Source organism: Ranitomeya variabilis, chromosome 1 (genome assembly GCF_051348905.1).
Source record: "Ranitomeya variabilis isolate aRanVar5 chromosome 1, aRanVar5.hap1, whole genome shotgun sequence".
NCBI classification, from domain to species: Eukaryota; Metazoa; Chordata; class Amphibia; order Anura; family Dendrobatidae; genus Ranitomeya; species Ranitomeya variabilis.
Genome location: NC_135232.1, coordinates 790,398,272 through 790,419,880, shown reverse-complemented (window position 1 = coordinate 790,419,880; position 21,609 = coordinate 790,398,272). Strand labels below are relative to the sequence as shown.

At 48.1% G+C, this 21,609-nt stretch overlaps 1 protein-coding gene across 3 annotated transcripts in view; it reads right to left on the bottom strand.

Moving 5' to 3' along the window:
- SCAMP4 (secretory carrier membrane protein 4) overlaps window positions 1-16,163 on the bottom strand; it is a 121,193-nt gene extending 105,030 nt beyond the window's left edge. The window contains exon 1 of one of the 3 annotated variants that reach the window (XM_077273035.1): window positions 16,018-16,163. The gene's annotated coding sequence lies outside the window, so the exon portion shown is untranslated. The other 2 variants (XM_077273053.1, XM_077273044.1) reach the window with 2 other exon arrangements.
- Window positions 16,164-21,609: the final 5,446 nt, after the last annotated feature.

The following is a 21,609-nucleotide window of genomic DNA, read 5'->3' as shown; positions in this document are numbered from 1 at the left end:
AGACTGTGGGAGCTCACACTATACCAGTGATAATGTAGCATTGAGACTGTGGGAGCTCACACTATACCAGTGATAATGTGGCACTGAGACTGTGGGAGCTCACACGTGTACCAGTAATAATGTGGCACTGAGATTGTGGGAGCTCACACGTGTACCACTGATAATGTGGCACTGAGACTGTGGGAGCTCACACGTGTACCAGTGATAATGTGGCACTGAGACTGTGGGAGCTCACACGTGTACCAGTGATAATGTGGCAGAGACTGTGGGAGCTCACACGTGTACCAGTGATAATGTGGCACTGAGACTGTGGGAGCTCACACGTGTACCAGTAATAATGTGGCACTGAGACTGTGGGAGCTCACACGTGTACCAGTAATAATGTGGCACTGAGACTGTGGGAGCTCACACGTGTACCAGTGATAATGTGGCACTGAGGTTGTGGGAGCTCACACTATACCAGTGATAATGTAGCATTGAGACTGTGGGAGCTCACACTATACCAGTGATAATGTAGCATTGAGACTGTGGGAGCTCACACTATACCAGTGATAATGTGGCACTGAGACTGTGGGAGCTCACACGTGTACCAGTAATAATGTGGCACTGAGATTGTGGGAGCTCACACGTGTACCACTGATAATGTGGCACTGAGACTGTGGGAGCTCACACGTGTACCAGTGATAATGTGGCACTGAGACTGTGGGAGCTCACACGTGTACCAGTGATAATGTGGCAGAGACTGTGGGAGCTCACACGTGTACCAGTGATAATGTGGCACTGAGACTGTGGGAGCTCACACGTGTACCAGTAATAATGTGGCACTGAGACTGTGGGAGCTCACACTATACCAGTGATAATGTGGCACTGAGACTGTGGGAGCTCACACGTGTACCAGTAATAATGTGGCACTGAGATTGTGGGAGCTCACACGTGTACCACTGATAATGTGGCACTGAGACTGTGGGAGCTCACACGTGTACCAGTGATAATGTGGCACTGAGACTGTGGGAGCTCACACATGTACCAGTGATAATGTGGCACTGAGACTGTGGGAGCTCACACTATACCAGTAATAATGTGGCACTGAGACTGTGGGAGCTCACACGTGTACCAGTGATAATGTAGCACTGAGACTGTGGGAGCTCACACTATACCAGTGATAATGTAGCACTGAGACTGTGGGAGCTCACACGTGTACCAGAGATAATGTGGCACTGAGACTGTGGGAGCTCACACTATACCAGTGATAATGTGGCACTGAGACTGTGGGAGCTCACGTGTACCAGTAATAATGTGGCACTGAGACTGTGGGAGCTCACACGTGTACCAGTGATAATGTGGCACTGAGACTGTGGGAGCTCACACGTGTACCAGTGATAATGTGGCACTGAGACTGTGGGAGCTCACACTATACCAGTGATAATGTAGCACTGAGACTGTGGGAGCTCACACGTGTACCAGTGATAATGTGGCACTGAGACTGTGGGAGCTCACGTGTACCAGTAATAATGTGGCACTGAGACTGTGGGAGCTCACACGTGTACCAGTGATAATGTGGCACTGAGACTGTGGGAGCTCACACTATACCAGTGATAATGTGGCACTGAGACTGTGGGACCTCACACTATACCAGTGATAATGTGGCACTGAGACTGTGGGAGCTCACACTATACCAGTGATAATGTAGCACTGAGACTGTGGGAGCTCACACGTGTACCAGTGATAATGTGGCACTGAGACTGTGGGAGCTCACACTATACCAGTGATAATGTGGCACTGAGACTGTGGGAGCTCACGTGTACCAGTAATAATGTGGCACTGAGACTGTGGGAGCTCACACGCGTACCAGTGATAATGTGGCACTGAGACTGTGGGAGCTCACACTATACCAGTAATAATGTGGCATTGAGACTGTGGGAGCTCACGCTATACCAGTGATAATGTGGCACCGAGACTGTGGGAGCTCACACGTGTACCAGTGATAATGTGGCACTGAGACTGTGGGAGCTCACACTATACCAGTGATAATGTAGCACTGAGACTGTGGGACCTCACACATGTACCAGTGATAATGTGGCACTGAGACTGTGGGAGCTCACACTATACCAGTAATAATGTGGCATTGAGACTGTGGGAGCTCATGCTATACCAGTGATAATGTGGCACTGAGACTGTGGGAGCTCACACGTGTACCAGTGATAATGTGGCACTGAGACTGTGGGAGCTCACACTATACCAGTGATAATGTAGCACTGAGACTGTGGGACCTCACACATGTACCAGTGATAATGTGGCACTGAGACTGTGGGAGCTCACACATGTACCAGTAATAATGTGGCACTGAGACTGTGGGAGCTCACACGTGTACCAGTGATAATGTGGCACTGAGACTGTGGGAGCTCACACTATACCAGTGATAATGTAGCACTGAGACTGTGGGACCTCACACATGTACCAGTGATAATGTGGCACAGACTGTGGGAGCTCACGCTATACCAGTGATAATGTAGCACTGAGACTGTGGGACCTCACACATGTACCAGTGATAATGTGGCACTGAGACTGTGGGAGCTCACACATGTACCAGTGATAATGTGGCACTGAGACTGTGGGAGCTCACACTATACCAGTGATAATGTAGCACTGAGACTGTGGGAGCTCACACGTGTACCAGTGATAATGTGGCACTGAGACTGTGGGAGCTCACACTATACCAGTGATAATGTGGCACTGAGACTGTGGGAGCTCACGTGTACCAGTAATAATGTGGCACTGAGACTGTGGGAGCTCACACGCGTACCAGTGATAATGTGGCACTGAGACTGTGGGAGCTCACACATGTACCAGTAATAATGTGGCACTGAGACTGTGGGAGCTCACACGTGTACCAGTGATAATGTGGCACTGTGACTGTGGGAGCTCACACTATACCAGTGATAATGTAGCACTGAGACTGTGGGACCTCACACATGTACCAGTGATAATGTGGCACTGAGACTGTGGGAGCTCACGCTATACCAGTGATAATGTAGCACTGAGACTGTGGGAGCTCACACGTGTACCAGTGATAATGTGGCACTGAGACTGTGGGAGCTCACACATGTACCAGTAATAATGTGGCACTGAGACTGTGGGAGCTCACGCTATACCAGTGATAATGTGGCACTGAGACTGTGGGAGCTCACACATGTACCAGTGATAATGTGGCACTGAGACTGTGGGAGCTCACACGTGTACCAGTGATAATGTGGCACTGAGACTGTGGGAGCTCACACTATACCAGTAATAATGTGGCATTGAGACTGTGGGAGCTCACACTATACCAGTGATAATGTAGCATTGAGACTGTGGGAGCTCACATGTGTACCAGTAATAATGTGGCACTGAGATTGTGGGAGCTCACACGTGTACCACTGATAATGTGGCACTGAGACTGTGGGAGCTCACACGTGTACCAGTGATAATGTGGCACTGAGACTGTGGGAGCTCACACGTGTACCAGTAATAATGTGGCACTGAGACTGTGGGAGCTCACACGTGTACCAGTAATAATGTGGCACTGAGACTGTGGGAGCTCACACGTGTACCAGTAATAATGTGGCACTGAGATTGTGGGAGCTCACACGTATACCAGTGATAATGTAGCACTGAGACTGTGGGAGCTCACACGTGTACCAGTGATAATGTGGCACTGAGACTGTGGGAGCTCACACTATACCAGTAATAATGTGGCATTGAGACTGTGGGAGCTCACACTATACCAGTGATAATGTAGCATTGAGACTGTGGGAGCTCACACTATACCAGTGATAATGTAGCATTGAGACTGTGGGAGCTCACACTATACCAGTGATAATGTAGCATTGAGACTGTGGGAGCTCACACTATACCAGTGATAATGTAGCATTGAGACTGTGGGAGCTCACACTATACCAGTGATAATGTAGCATTGAGACTGTGGGAGCTCACACGTGTACCAGTAATAATGTGGCACTGAGACTGTGGGAGCTCAAACGTATACCAGTGATAATGTAGCATTGAGACTGTGGGAGCTCACACTATACCAGTGATAATGTAGCATTGAGACTGTGGGAGCTCACACTATACCAGTGATAATGTGGCACTGAGACTGTGGGAGCTCACACGTGTACCAGTAATAATGTGGCACTGAGATTGTGGGAGCTCACACGTGTACCACTGATAATGTGGCACTGAGACTGTGGGAGCTCACACGTGTACCAGTGATAATGTGGCACTGAGACTGTGGGAGCTCACACGTGTACCAGTAATAATGTGGCACTGAGACTGTGGGAGCCCACACGTGTACCAGTAATAATGTGGCACTGAGACTGTGGGAGCTCACACGTGTACCAGTAATAATGTGGCACTGAGGTTGTGGGAGCTCACACTATACCAGTGATAATGTAGCATTGAGACTGTGGGAGCTCACACTATACCAGTGATAATGTAGCATTGAGACTGTGGGAGCTCACACTATACCAGTGATAATGTGGCACTGAGACTGTGGGAGCTCACACGTGTACCAGTAATAATGTGGCACTGAGATTGTGGGAGCTCACACGTGTACCACTGATAATGTGGCACTGAGACTGTGGGAGCTCACACGTGTACCAGTGATAATGTGGCACTGAGACTGTGGGAGCTCACACGTGTACCAGTGATAATGTGGCAGAGACTGTGGGAGCTCACACGTGTACCAGTGATAATGTGGCACTGAGACTGTGGGAGCTCACACGTGTACCAGTAATAATGTGGCACTGAGACTGTGGGAGCTCACACGTGTACCAGTAATAATGTGGCACTGAGACTGTGGGAGCTCACACGTGTACCAGTGATAATGTGGCACTGAGGTTGTGGGAGCTCACACTATACCAGTGATAATGTAGCATTGAGACTGTGGGAGCTCACACTATACCAGTGATAATGTAGCATTGAGACTGTGGGAGCTCACACTATACCAGTGATAATGTGGCACTGAGACTGTGGGAGCTCACACGTGTACCAGTAATAATGTGGCACTGAGATTGTGGGAGCTCACACGTGTACCACTGATAATGTGGCACTGAGACTGTGGGAGCTCACACGTGTACCAGTGATAATGTGGCACTGAGACTGTGGGAGCTCACACGTGTACCAGTGATAATGTGGCAGAGACTGTGGGAGCTCACACGTGTACCAGTGATAATGTGGCACTGAGACTGTGGGAGCTCACACGTGTACCAGTAATAATGTGGCACTGAGACTGTGGGAGCTCACACTATACCAGTGATAATGTGGCACTGAGACTGTGGGAGCTCACACGTGTACCAGTAATAATGTGGCACTGAGATTGTGGGAGCTCACACGTGTACCACTGATAATGTGGCACTGAGACTGTGGGAGCTCACACGTGTACCAGTGATAATGTGGCACTGAGACTGTGGGAGCTCACACATGTACCAGTGATAATGTGGCACTGAGACTGTGGGAGCTCACACTATACCAGTAATAATGTGGCACTGAGACTGTGGGAGCTCACACGTGTACCAGTGATAATGTAGCACTGAGACTGTGGGAGCTCACACTATACCAGTGATAATGTAGCACTGAGACTGTGGGAGCTCACACGTGTACCAGAGATAATGTGGCACTGAGACTGTGGGAGCTCACACTATACCAGTGATAATGTGGCACTGAGACTGTGGGAGCTCACGTGTACCAGTAATAATGTGGCACTGAGACTGTGGGAGCTCACACGCGTACCAGTGATAATGTGGCACTGAGACTGTGGGAGCTCACACTATACCAGTAATAATGTGGCATTGAGACTGTGGGAGCTCACGCTATACCAGTGATAATGTGGCACCGAGACTGTGGGAGCTCACACGTTTACCAGTGATAATGTGGCACTGAGACTGTGGGAGCTCACACTATACCAGTGATAATGTAGCACTGAGACTGTGGGACCTCACACATGTACCAGTGATAATGTGGCACTGAGACTGTGGGAGCTCACACTATACCAGTAATAATGTGGCATTGAGACTGTGGGAGCTCATGCTATACCAGTGATAATGTGGCACTGAGACTGTCGGAGCTCACACGTGTACCAGTGATAATGTGGCACTGAGACTGTGGGAGCTCACACTATACCAGTGATAATGTAGCACTGAGACTGTGGGACCTCACACATGTACCAGTGATAATGTGGCACTGAGACTGTGGGAGCTCACACATGTACCAGTAATAATGTGGCACTGAGACTGTGGGAGCTCACACTATACCAGTGATAATGTAGCACTGAGACTGTGGGACCTCACACATGTACCAGTGATAATGTGGCACTGAGACTGTGGGAGCTCACGCTATACCAGTGATAATGTAGCACTGAGACTGTGGGACCTCACACATGTACCAGTGATAATGTGGCACTGAGACTGTGGGAGCTCACACATGTACCAGTAATAATGTGGCACTGAGACTGTGGGAGCTCACATGTGTACCAGTGATAATGTGGCACTGTGACTGTGGGAGCTCACACTATACCAGTGATAATGTAGCACTGAGACTGTGGGACCTCACACATGTACCAGTGATAATGTAGCACTGAGACTGTGGGACCTCACACGTGTACCAGTGATAATGTGGCACTGAGACTGTGGGAGCTCACGCTATACCAGTGATAATGTAGCACTGAGACTGTGGGAGCTCACACGTGTACCAGTGATAATGTGGCACTGAGACTGTGGGAGCTCACGTGTACCAGTAATAATGTGGCACTAAGACTGTGGGAGCTCACACTATACCAGTGATAATGTGGCACTGAGACTGTGGGAGCTCACGTGTACCAGTAATAATGTGGCACTGAGACTGTGGGAGCTCACACGTGTACCAGTGATAATGTGGCACTGAGACTGTGGGAGCTCACACTATACCAGTGATAATGTGGCACTGAGACTGTGGGACCTCACACTATACCAGTGATAATGTGGCACTGAGACTGTGGGAGCTCACGTGTACCAGTAATAATGTGGCACTGAGACTGTGGGAGCTCACACGTGTACCAGTGATAATGTGGCACTGAGACTGTGGGAGCTCACACGTGTACCAGTGATAATGTAGCACTGAGACTGTGGGACCTCACACGTATACCAGTGATAATGTAGCACTGAGACTGTGGGAGCTCACACTATACCAGTGATAATGTAGCACTGACACTGTGGGACCTCACACGTATACCAGTGATAATGTAGCACTGAGACTGTGGGAGCTCAAACGTGTACCAGTGATAATGTGGCACTGAGACTGTGGGAGCTCACACTATACCAGTGATAATGTGGCACTGAGACTGTGGGAGCTCACACGTGTACCAGTGATAATGTGGCACTGAGACTGTGGGAGCTCACACGTGTACCAGTGATAATGTGGCACTGAGACTGTGGGAGCTCACACTATACCAGTGATAATGTGGCACTGAGACTGTGGGAGCTCACATGTGTACCAGTGATAATGTGGCACTGAGACTGTGGGAGCTCACACTATACCAGTGATAATGTAGCACTGAGACTGTGGGAGCTCACACGTGTACCAGTGATAATGTGGCACTGAGACTGTGGGAGCTCACACTATACCAGTGATAATGTGGCACTGAGACTGTGGGAGCTCACGTGTACCAGTAATAATGTGGCACTGAGACTGTGGGAGCTCACACGCGTACCAGTGATAATGTGGCACTGAGACTGTGGGAGCTCACACTATACCAGTAATAATGTGGCATTGAGACTGTGGGAGCTCACGCTATACCAGTGATAATGTGGCACCGAGACTGTGGGAGCTCACACGTGTACCAGTGATAATGTGGCACTGAGACTGTGGGAGCTCACACTATACCAGTGATAATGTAGCACTGAGACTGTGGGACCTCACATGTACCAGTGATAATGTGGCACTGAGACTGTGGGAGCTCACACTATACCAGTAATAATGTGGCATTGAGACTGTGGGAGCTCATGCTATACCAGTGATAATGTGGCACTGAGACTGTGGGAGCTCACACGTGTACCAGTGATAATGTGGCACTGAGACTGTGGGAGCTCACACTATACCAGTGATAATGTAGCACTGAGACTGTGGGACCTCACACATGTACCAGTGATAATGTGGCACTGAGACTGTGGGAGCTCACACATGTACCAGTAATAATGTGGCACTGAGACTGTGGGAGCTCACACGTGTACCAGTGATAATGTGGCACTGAGACTGTGGGAGCTCACACTATACCAGTGATAATGTAGCACTGAGACTGTGGGACCTCACACATGTACCAGTGATAATGTGGCACTGAGACTGTGGGAGCTCACGCTATACCAGTGATAATGTAGCACTGAGACTGTGGGACCTCACACATGTACCAGTGATAATGTGGCACTGAGACTGTGGGAGCTCACACATGTACCAGTAATAATGTGGCACTGAGACTGTGGGAGCTCACACGTGTACCAGTGATAATGTGGCACTGTGACTGTGGGAGCTCACACTATACCATTGATAATGTAGCACTGAGACTGTGGGACCTCACACATGTACCAGTGATAATGTGGCACTGAGACTGTGGGAGCTCACGCTATACCAGTGATAATGTAGCACTGAGACTGTGGGAGCTCACACGTGTACCAGTGATAATGTGGCACTGAGACTGTGGGAGCTCACACATGTACCAGTGATAATGTGGCACTGAGACTGTGGGAGCTCACGCTATACCAGTGATAATGTGGCACTGAGACTGTGGGAGCTCACACATGTACCAGTGATAATGTGGCACTGAGACTGTGGGAGCTCACACGTGTACCAGTGATAATGTGGCACTGAGACTGTGGGAGCTCACACTATACCAGTAATAATGTGGCATTGAGACTGTAGGAGCTCACACTATACCAGTGATAATGTGGCACTGAGACTGTGGGAGCTCACACTATACCAGTAATAATGTGGCATTGAGACTGTGGGAGCTCACACTATACCAGTGATAATGTGGCATTGAGACTGTGGGAGCTCACACTATACCAGTGATAATGTAGCATTGAGACTGTGGGAGCTCACACTATACCAGTGATAATGTAGCATTGAGACTGTGGGAGCTCACACTATACCAGTGATAATGTAGCATTGAGACTGTGGGAGCTCACACTATACCAGTGATAATGTAGCATTGAGACTGTGGGAGCTCACACGTGTACCAGTAATAATGTGGCACTGAGATTGTGGGAGCTCACACGTGTAACACTGATAATGTGGCACTGAGACTGTGGGAGCTCACACGTGTACCAGTGATAATGTGGCACTGAGACTGTGGGAGCTCACACGTGTACCAGTAATAATGTGGCACTGAGACTGTGGGAGCTCACACGTGTACCAGTAATAATGTGGCACTGAGACTGTGGGAGCTCACACGTGTACCAGTGATAATGTGGCACTGAGACTGTGGGAGCTCACACTATACCAGTGATAATGTGGCACTGAGACTGTGGGAGCTCACACGTGTACCAGTGATAATGTGGCACTGAGACTGTGGGAGCTCACACTATACCAGTGATAATGTAGCACTGAGACTGTGGGAGCTCACACGTGTACCAGTGATAATGTGGCACTGAGACTGTGGGAGCTCACACGTGTACCAGTGATAATGTGGCACTGAGACTGTGGGAGCTCACACGTGTACCAGTGATAATGTGGCACTGAGACTGTGGGAGCTCACACTATACCAGTGATAATGTGGCACTGAGACTGTGGGAGCTCACGTGTACCAGTAATAATGTGGCACTGAGACTGTGGGAGCTCACACGCGTACCAGTGATAATGTGGCACTGAGACTGTGGGAGCTCACACTATACCAGTAATAATGTGGCATTGAGACTGTGGGAGCTCACGCTATACCAGTGATAATGTGGCACCGAGACTGTGGGAGCTCACACGTGTACCAGTGATAATGTGGCACTGAGACTGTGGGAGCTCACACTATACCAGTGATAATGTAGCACTGAGACTGTGGGACCTCACACATGTACCAGTGATAATGTGGCACTGAGACTGTGGGAGCTCACACTATACCAGTAATAATGTGGCATTGAGACTGTGGGAGCTCATGCTATACCAGTGATAATGTGGCACTGAGACTGTGGGAGCTCACACGTGTACCAGTGATAATGTGGCACTGAGACTGTGGGAGCTCACACTATACCAGTGATAATGTAGCACTGAGACTGTGGGACCTCACACATGTACCAGTGATAATGTGGCACTGAGACTGTGGGAGCTCACACATGTACCAGTAATAATGTGGCACTGAGACTGTGGGAGCTCACACGTGTACCAGTGATAATGTGGCACTGAGACTGTGGGAGCTCACACTATACCAGTGATAATGTAGCACTGAGACTGTGGGACCTCACACATGTACCAGTGATAATGTGGCACAGACTGTGGGAGCTCACGCTATACCAGTGATAATGTAGCACTGAGACTGTGGGACCTCACACATGTACCAGTGATAATGTGGCACTGAGACTGTGGGAGCTCACACGTGTACCAGTGATAATGTGGCACTGAGACTGTGGGAGCTCACACTATACCAGTGATAATGTGGCACTGAGACTGTGGGAGCTCACGTGTACCAGTAATAATGTGGCACTGAGACTGTGGGAGCTCACACGCGTACCAGTGATAATGTGGCACTGAGACTGTGGGAGCTCACACTATACCAGTAATAATGTGGCATTGAGACTGTGGGAGCTCACGCTATACCAGTGATAATGTGGCACCGAGACTGTGGGAGCTCACACGTGTACCAGTGATAATGTGGCACTGAGACTGTGGGAGCTCACACTATACCAGTGATAATGTAGCACTGAGACTGTGGGACCTCACACATGTACCAGTGATAATGTGGCACTGAGACTGTGGGAGCTCACACTATACCAGTAATAATGTGGCATTGAGACTGTGGGAGCTCATGCTATACCAGTGATAATGTGGCACTGAGACTGTGGGAGCTCACACGTGTACCAGTGATAATGTGGCACTGAGACTGTGGGAGCTCACACTATACCAGTGATAATGTAGCACTGAGACTGTGGGACCTCACACATGTACCAGTGATAATGTGGCACTGAGACTGTGGGAGCTCACACATGTACCAGTAATAATGTGGCACTGAGACTGTGGGAGCTCACACGTGTACCAGTGATAATGTGGCACTGAGACTGTGGGAGCTCACACTATACCAGTGATAATGTAGCACTGAGACTGTGGGACCTCACACATGTACCAGTGATAATGTGGCACAGACTGTGGGAGCTCACGCTATACCAGTGATAATGTAGCACTGAGACTGTGGGACCTCACACATGTACCAGTGATAATGTGGCACTGAGACTGTGGGAGCTCACACATGTACCAGTAATAATGTGGCACTGAGACTGTGGGAGCTCACACGTGTACCAGTGATAATGTGGCACTGTGACTGTGGGAGCTCACACTATACCAGTGATAATGTAGCACTGAGACTGTGGGACCTCACACATGTACCAGTGATAATGTGGCACTGAGACTGTGGGAGCTCACGCTATACCAGTGATAATGTAGCACTGAGACTGTGGGAGCTCACACGTGTACCAGTGATAATGTGGCACTGAGACTGTGGGAGCTCACACATGTACCAGTAATAATGTGGCACTGAGACTGTGGGAGCTCACGCTATACCAGTGATAATGTGGCACTGAGACTGTGGGAGCTCACACATGTACCAGTGATAATGTGGCACTGAGACTGTGGGAGCTCACGCTATACCAGTGATAATGTAGCACTGAGACTGTGGGAGCTCACACGTGTACCAGTGATAATGTGGCACTGAGACTGTGGGAGCTCACACATGTACCAGTAATAATGTGGCACTGAGACTGTGGGAGCTCACGCATGTACCAGTGATAATGTGGCACTGAGACTGTGGGAGCTCACACGTGTACCAGTGATAATGTGGCACTGAGACTGTGGGAGCTCACACTATACCAGTAATAATGTGGCATTGAGACTGTGGGAGCTCACACTATACCAGTGATAATGTAGCATTGAGACTGTGGGAGCTCACATGTGTACCAGTAATAATGTGGCACTGAGATTGTGGGAGCTCACACGTGTACCACTGATAATGTGGCACTGAGACTGTGGGAGCTCACACGTGTACCAGTGATAATGTGGCACTGAGACTGTGGGAGCTCACACGTGTACCAGTAATAATGTGGCACTGAGACTGTGGGAGCTCACACGTGTACCAGTAATAATGTGGCACTGAGACTGTGGGAGCTCACACGTGTACCAGTAATAATGTGGCACTGAGATTGTGGGAGCTCACACGTATACCAGTGATAATGTAGCACTGAGACTGTGGGAGCTCACACGTGTACCAGTGATAATGTGGCACTGAGACTGTGGGAGCTCACACTATACCAGTAATAATGTGGCATTGAGACTGTGGGAGCTCACACTATACCAGTGATAATGTGGCACTGAGACTGTGGGAGCTCACACTATACCAGTAATAATGTGGCATTGAGACTGTGGAAGCTCACACTATACCAGTGATAATGTGGCATTGAGACTGTGGGAGCTCACACTATACCAGTGATAATGTAGCATTGAGACTGTGGGAGCTCACACTATACAAGTGATAATGTAGCATTGAGACTGTGGGAGCTCACACTATACCAGTGATAATGTAGCATTGAGACTGTGGGAGCTCACACTATACCAGTGATAATGTAGCATTGAGACTGTGGGAGCTCACACGTGTACCAGTAATAATGTGGCACTGAGACTGTGGGAGCTCACACGTATACCAGTGATAATGTAGCATTGAGACTGTGGGAGCTCACACTATACCAGTGATAATGTGGCACTGAGACTATGGGAGCTCACACGTGTACCAGTAATAATGTGGCACTGAGATTGTGGGAGCTCACACGTGTACCACTGATAATGTGGCACTGAGACTGTGGGAGCTCACACGTGTACCAGTGATAATGTGGCACTGAGACTGTGGGAGCTCACACGTGTACCAGTAATAATGTGGCACTGAGACTGTGGGAGCCCACACGTGTAACAGTAATAATGTGGCACTGAGACTGTGGGAGCTCACACGTGTACCAGTGATAATGTGGCACTGAGACTGTGGGAGCTCACACGTGTACCAGTGATAATGTGGCACTGAGACTGTGGGACCTCACACGTGTACCAGTGATAATGTGGCACTGGGACTGTGGGAGCTCACACTATACCACTGATAATGTGGCACTGAGACTGTGGGAGCTCACACTATACCAGTGATAATGTGGCACTGAGACTGTGGGAGCTCACACTATACCACTGATAATGTGGCACTGAGACTGTGGGAGCTCACACGTGTACCAGTAATAATGTGGCAGAGACTGTGGGAGCTCACACTATACCAGTGATAATGTGGCACTGAGACTGTGGGAGCTCACACTATACCAGTGATAATGTGGCACTGAGACTGTGGGAGCTCACACTATACCACTGATAATGTGGCACTGAGACTGTGGGAGCTCACACGTGTACCAGTAATAATGTGGCAGAGACTGTGGGAGCTCACACGTGTACCAGTAATAATGTGGCACTGGGACTGTGGGAGCTCACACTATACCACTGATAATGTGGCACTGAGACTGTGGGAGCTCACACTATACCAGTAATAATGTGGCAGAGACTGTGGGAGCTCACACGTGTACCAGTAATAATGTGGCAGAGACTGTGGGAGCTCACACGTGTACCAGTAATAATGTGGCAGAGACTGTGGGAGCTCACACGTGTACCAGTAATAATGTGGCACTGGGACTGTGGGAGCTCACACTATACCACTGATAATGTGGCACTGAGACTGTGGGAGCTCACACTATACCAGTAATAATGTGGCAGAGACTGTGGGAGCTCACACGTGTACCAGTAATAATGTGGCAGAGACTGTGGGAGCTCACACTATACCAGTGATAATGTGGCACTGAGACTGTGGGAGCTCACACTATACCAGTGATAATGTGGCACTGAGACTGTGGGAGCTCACACTATACCACTGATAATGTGGCACTGAGACTGTGGGAGCTCACACGTGTACCAGTAATAATGTGGCAGAGACTGTGGGAGCTCACACTATACCAGTGATAATGTGGCACTGAGACTGTGGGAGCTCACACTATACCAGTGATAATGTGGCACTGAGACTGTGGGAGCTCACACTATACCACTGATAATGTGGCACTGAGACTGTGGGAGCTCACACGTGTACCAGTAATAATGTGGCAGAGACTGTGGGAGCTCACACGTGTACCAGTAATAATGTGGCACTGGGACTGTGGGAGCTCACACTATACCACTGATAATGTGGCACTGAGACTGTGGGAGCTCACACTATACCAGTAATAATGTGGCAGAGACTGTGGGAGCTCACACGTGTACCAGTAATAATGTGGCAGAGACTGTGGGAGCTCACACGTGTACCAGTAATAATGTGGCAGAGACTGTGGGAGCTCACACTATACCAGTGATAATGTGGCACTGAGACTGTGGGAGCTCACACGTGTACCAGTAATAATGTGGCAGAGACTGTGGGACCTCACACGTGTACCAGTAATAATGTGGCACTGGGACTGTGGGAGCTCACACTATACCACTGATAATGTGGCACTGAGACTGTGGGAGCTCACACTATACCAGTAATAATGTGGCAGAGACTGTGGGAGCTCACACTATACCAGTGATTATGTGGCACTGAGACTGTGGGAGCTCACACTATACCAGTGATAATGTGGCACTGAGACTGTGGGAGCTCACACTATACCAGTGATAATGTGGCACTGAGACTGTGGGAGCTCACACTATACCACTGATAATGTGGCACTGAGACTGTGGGAGCTCACACGTGTACCAGTGATAATGTGGCACTGAGACTGTGGGAGCTCACACTATACCAGTGATAATGTGGCACTGAGACTGTGGGAGCTCACACGTGTACCAGTAATAATGTGGCAGAGACTGTGGGAGCTCACACTATACCAGTGATAATGTGGCACTGAGACTGTGGGAGCTCACACTATACCAGTGATAATGTGGCACTGAGACTGTGGGAGCTCACACTATACCACTGATAATGTGGCACTGAGACTGTGGGAGCTCACACGTGTACCAGTAATAATGTGGCAGAGACTGTGGGAGCTCACACTATACCACTGATAATGTGGCACTGAGACTGTGGGAGCTCACACGTGTACCAGTAATAATGTGGCAGAGACTGTGGGAGCTCACACTATACCAGTGATAATGTGGCACTGAGACTGTGGGAGCTCACACTATACCAGTGATAATGTGGCACTGAGACTGTGGGAGCTCACACTATACCACTGATAATGTGGCACTGAGACTGTGGGAGCTCACACGTGTACCAGTAATAATGTGGCACTGAGACTGTGGGAGCTCACACATGTACCAGTGATAATGTGGCACTGAGACTGTGGGAGCTCACACTATACCAGTGATAATGTGGCACTGAGACTGTGGGAGCTCACACGTGTACCAGTAATAATGTGGCACTGAGACTGTGGGAGCTCACACGTGTACCAGTGATAATGTGGCACTGAGACTGTGGGAGCTCACACTATACCAGTGTAGTGGAGGTTTTGAACAGTTCTGGCATGTACAGATGAAAGTCACACTAGGAGTCGTCCATTGCGCTTGTCTGCTGCAACGTTTTGTCCATGGCGGTTCCTCGGTCCATGTCTAGCCCGGATTGGTCTATCGATGCCAGGTATGCCTCCCATCACCAGTGACACCCCATAAAGCACATCAGTAGTACGCATGCTTACAAACTCCTCGTGCTCACAGACAGTGAACGCACTCGTCTACCTGCTGCATTAATGAGCTCATAAGTGCTCTCTTATCTGCTCAACTCACCGCTTCTCCCAGTTCCAGCTTTGCACCGCCCTGTGCGCAATGTCAGGCGGGACTTGTAGTCCCGGGCGGCAGTGACTGTGACGCTGGCCAGTTCGTTGTACTACACCTCCCGGCGTGCTTAGCGGCAGGCGGCTGAGCTCGTGACTGTAACAGGATGCTGAGTGGTGCAGTAAAAGGGGTGACTAGAAAGGACTAGACTAGAGGAGCTGTTCCTCACTCCATTCTCGTCACATCACTACAGAACAGGCGGGAGTGGAGTTCCTGCCCTGAGCGTCCTGTGGCATCGTCATCATAGGCAATCAGACATTACAGGGTTACCAAACATCAAGGTATCCCCTATCCAAGTGATCGGAGATAACATGCTGATCATAGAGGGTCCAACTGCTGAGCCCCCCCAGAAATGAGGACTCTGTAGTTGAGGTGCGCATGCTCGACCATCTGTCTATTGGACTGCTGGAAATTGTGTATTGAGCAGTCCCATAGACAAGGAATGAGGCGGTGGGTGTGCATGTGCGCCTCTCGGGATGTCCCAGTGTTCGGACCCCCAGCAATCAGCTGGTTATCCACAACTTGATTTTTTGGAGAATAATTCGTTAACCCCTTCACACTGCAGCCCTTTTTTAGTTTTGCAGTTGTTTTTCGCTCCCCTCTTCCCAGAGCCATAACTTTTATATTTTCCGTCACTATGGCCATATGAGGGCTTATTTTTTGCGCAATGAGTTGTACTTTTTTTCATATTGACACCTGGCTTTACCATGTCGTGTCCTTGAAAACAGGGAAAACATTTTTTAATGTGGTGAAATTGCAAAAAATGTGCAATCCCACAAGTTTTTTTAATTTTTTTTTTTTTTTTACCATGTGCACCAAATGCTAAAACTGACCTGCCATTAAGATTCTCCAGGTCATTCCGAGTGCTTAAACACCAAGCATGTCTAGGTTCAGAGACCCGTAGCATCTCCATTTTTCGTGATCTCGGGATAGGTGAGGGCTTGTTTTTTGTGTGCCGAGCTGACGTTTTTATTGATACCATTTTGGTGCAGATACGATCTTTTGATCGCCCGTTATTGCATTTGCATTTTAAAGCAATGTTGCCGCAACCAAAAAGCGTAATTCTGGCGTTTTGACTTTTTTTGCTATGCCGTTTGCCGATCGGATTAATTTTTATAGCCTGATAGGTCAGGTGATTCTGAACGCGGCGATACTAAATATACGGTATGTATTTTATTATTTTTTTTATTTTATTTTGAATGGGGCGAATGATTGGGTGATTTGAACTTTTATATTTTTGGTTTTTTTTAAGCATTTTTCAAAACATTTTTTTTTACTTTTCAATTGCTTCAATAGTCTCCATGGGAGAATAGAAGCTGCGATCTTCTGATCGCCTGTGCTGCACACAGGTGATGATCAGATGTCACAGTGTGGTGCTCATAGTAATCTGGCTATGAAAACCATAGAGATCTGCTGGAAACGTCTGTTTGTCATGCCAACCCATCAGTGACCCGCGATCATCGGACACAGTCACTGATGGGCGGGATTAGTGACACGCTTCCAGTGCGATCACATTAAATGCTGCTGTCAGAGATTGACAGCGGCATTTAACGGGTAAACAGCCGTGGGTATATCGCGATTCCACCCGCTGCTGTTAGGGGCTCATGTCAGTTGTTCAAAACAGCTGACATGTGCCGGAAAAGATATGGGCTCAGCGCCGGAGCCCACATCAAAGGGAGGCACACGACATGCGCCACGCATGTCATGAAGGGGTTAATTTTAGGGATGAAGTAAAAAACATAGCTTCACAGACCATATTTTGAATGATTTTATGGTTCCAGGCTGTTTTATAATTTCTGGGGGTTATCGTGAAATTTAACACTGGGAAAAACATAAAAAATATAACATGAAATTTGTATACATTTTTAATTTATTTCTATAGGGGCAACACATTTTGCAAAATGTAGAAATCATTTGCAATCTGTCATAGTGTCAGATGCCTATGAAACGAAAAATCTTCCACACTTTCCAAAAATAGTTTGATATTTTTGCAATTAATGTAAATTGAATTCAGTTTCTTATAGGTTTTTTTTTTTTTTTTCTTTTTTTAATCCATTTAGGTTATTATTATTATTTATTTATTTATATAGCAACATTGATTCCATGGTGCTGTACATGAGAAGGGGTTACATACAAGTTACAGAGATCACTTACAGTAAGCAAACTAACAATGACAGACTGATACAGAGGGGCGAGGACCCTGCCCTTGCGGGCACATTCTACTGGATGGTGGGGAAGGAGACAATAGGTTGAGGGTTGCAGGAGCTCTGGTGTTGGTGAGATGGTAGCATCGGTAGTGGTGAGGAGGCAGCGGGGTTAGTGCAGACTGTAGGCTTTCCTGAAGAGGTGGGTTTTCAGGTTCCGTCTGAAGGATCCGAATCTGGATGATAGTCGGACATGTTGGGGCAAAGAATTCCAGAGGATGGGGGATATTCGGGAGAAGTCTTGGAGGCGGTTGGGTGAGGAGTGAATAAGTGAGGAGGAGAGAAGGAGGTCTTGGGAGGACTGGAGATTACGTGAGAGAAGATATTGGGAGATTAGTTCAGAGATATATGGAGGAGGCAGGTTATGGATGGCTTTGTAGGTTAGTATTAGTAATTTGAACTGGATACGCAGAGGGAATGGGAGTCAGTGAAGAGATTTTTAGAGGGGGGAAGCGGAGGAGTAGCGAGGAGAGAGATGAATTAGTTGGGCAGCAGAGTTAAGGATGGACTGGAGAGGTGCAAGGATGTTAGCAGGAAGGCCACAGAAAAGGATGTTGCAGTAGTCAAGGCAGGAGATGATGAGGGTATGCACAAGCATTTTAGTAGATTGACGGTTGAGGAAAGGGCGGATTCCAGAGATATTTTTGAGCTGGAGGCGACAGGAGATGGAAAGAGCTTGGATCTGCAGTTTGAAGGACAGGGCAGAGTGAAGGGTTACTCCGAGGCAGCGGACTTCCGGTACGGGGGAAAGCGTGATGTCGTTAATTGTGATAGATAGGTCAGGTAAGGAAGATCTATGAGATGGAGGAAAGATGATGAGTTCAGATTTGTTCACATTGAGTTTGAGGAAGCAAGAGGAGAAGAAGGAGGATATGGCTGATAGACACCCTGGGATTCTGGGCAGCAGAGAGGTGATGTCTGGGCCAGAAAGGTAGATCTGAGTGTCATCAGCATGCATAAAGGTGGTACTGGAATCCATGAGACTTTGAGTTGTCCCAGGCCAAGTGTATAGATTGAGAAGAGTAGGGGTCCTGGAACAGAGCCTTGGGGGACTCCCAACAGAGAGAAGGTGGGATGAGTAGGTAGTGTGGGAGTGGGAGACGCTGAATGTGGGGTTGGAAAGGTATGAGGAGATCCAAGATAGGGCGAGGTCTTTCATGTCAAAGGAGAAGAGGATCTGTAGTAGGAGGCAGTGGTCAACTGTGTCGAAAGCAGAGGACAGGTCTAGAAGGAGAAGTACAGAGTATCGTCCGTTAGCTTTGGCTGTAAGTAGGTCGTTAGTAATTTTGGTCAGGACTGTCTCAGTTGAGTGATGGGGGCGGAAACCAGATTGTAGATTGTCAAAGAGCAAGTTAGATGAGAGGTGGGAGGAAAGTTCAGCGTAGACGTGGTGCTCCAGGAGTTTGGAAGCGAATGGGAGCAGCGATATTGGGCGATAGCTGGACATAGCAGTTGGATCGAGGGTTGGCTTTTTATGGATAGGCGTCATTGTGGCATTTTTGAAAGCAAAAGGGAAGGTGCCAGAAGTTAGTGATAGTTTGAAGAGGTGGGTTAGGGATGGGATAAGAGTGGTGGGGAGGTTGGGGAGGAGGTGGGATGGGATGGGGTCGAGCGCACAGGTGGTGAGGTGCGATTTGGAGAGGAGACAAGCCCCCCTTCAGTGATGTTGGATAGGGAGGTTATGGGGTTTGGTCATTGGTCTGGTATACAAAGGGGTTGTGGTGGTTGAACAATGAAGATTTGTCTTGTTTGGTCAATCTTATTTTTAAAGTGTGTGGCAAAGTCCTCAGCAGAGATGAGGGAGGTTGGAGGGGGCAGTGGGGGGCGAAGGAGGGAGTTAAAGGTTTTGAATAGCAGTTTGGGGTTGTAGGATAGGGAAGATACGAGGGTTGTGAAGTAGGCCTGTTCAGCAGAGGTGAGAGTAGATTTAAAAGTGAGTGTTGCCTGTTTGAATGCAGTGAACTCATCTTGCAAATGTGTTTTCTTCCAATGCCTCTCTGCAACCCTGGACACTTGCCGGAGCTTTTTAGTGGTGTTATTGTGCCAGGGTTGTCTATCGATACGTCACACTTTCCAAGAACGAGAGGAGCAACCGTGTCAATAGCTGATGCGAGAGTAGCATTGTAGAAAGCAGTGGCACTGTCTTTGTCGTGGAGTGAGGATATGGATGCCAGTGGTAGGATAGAGTCAGAGAGTGTGTGGGTGTCTAGGTGTGCAAGGTTTCTGCGGGGGTGCGCATGTTGCTGGATATGGGTGACTGGTGAGGAGGACAGGGAGGCTTCCTATTCATGGGATCCTCTTATTCCATATGTTTCCTCGTTTATTCTTTCATCTTTTTGATATTTTTTGATATTTTTATATAGCTTCCCCTGTTCTACCATTTTCTGTTATTTTGAGTTTGCATGATATTTTGTAATAAGTTATATTCCAATATAATGATATCTAATCGTATATGTATGTTTCTAGTACACTGAAGAAGGTCATGGTTTGACCGAAACGTTTCTCTGGATTGTACTACTACTGGATTTCATTAAAATACTGCTGCATCTAAGAATCTTAAGTTGAGTGCCAAGTTTCTTATATTCTATACACTGGTTTGGGATCCTACTTGAGAACCTAGACGGTTTTGCCACGGTTTTTCACTTTTATATGGTTATACCCTTACGTGTAAACACCAGGGCTATCATGACTTTCCAAACTTTCTATTATAACACAGAGGAGTCCACAAAGATCCTATCTAATTCTAATCTCTCTAGCGATTTCTTGAAGATCCCTCCAAGAGAGGCACGTGGTAGGGACCTAGAACGTGAAATACGTCACCTAATCAACTATGAGCTCCACTGTGCCACCATCATTGAATATTTGCGGGCTCAATGGATTCCAAGGGGCTTCAGAGTTCCTATTCGACCCACTCTCTTCTGTGATGTCCCTGAATTCTGTCTTAGATTTGAACAATATTGAACAAGTGCTCATTTGACCTTATGCTCCTCACAGTGGAACACCTTCAAAAATCATCATTTCCACCAAAGAAAAAGTGGCCAACATCGAGACACAATTAACATCTTCGAGTACTACCGAAGAATTCGATAATTTGAAGGCTAAGATCAAGAATAGCACGGATGAGCATAGACGGGACACAAGATAAGAAGAGACAGAAATTCCAAAGGGACAGAGACGACTATGAACAGAATCGTGTCTACTGTTGGAAAGAAGGGACCAATACTAGAAGGAACTATCCAAGATCATCCAATCGGTCCTCCACCGAAGCCTCTACGTCAGGGTCCTAACATGAAGGACGAGACTCGCATCCTACTCGAGGCCGTTTTTTGGGGACAACGAC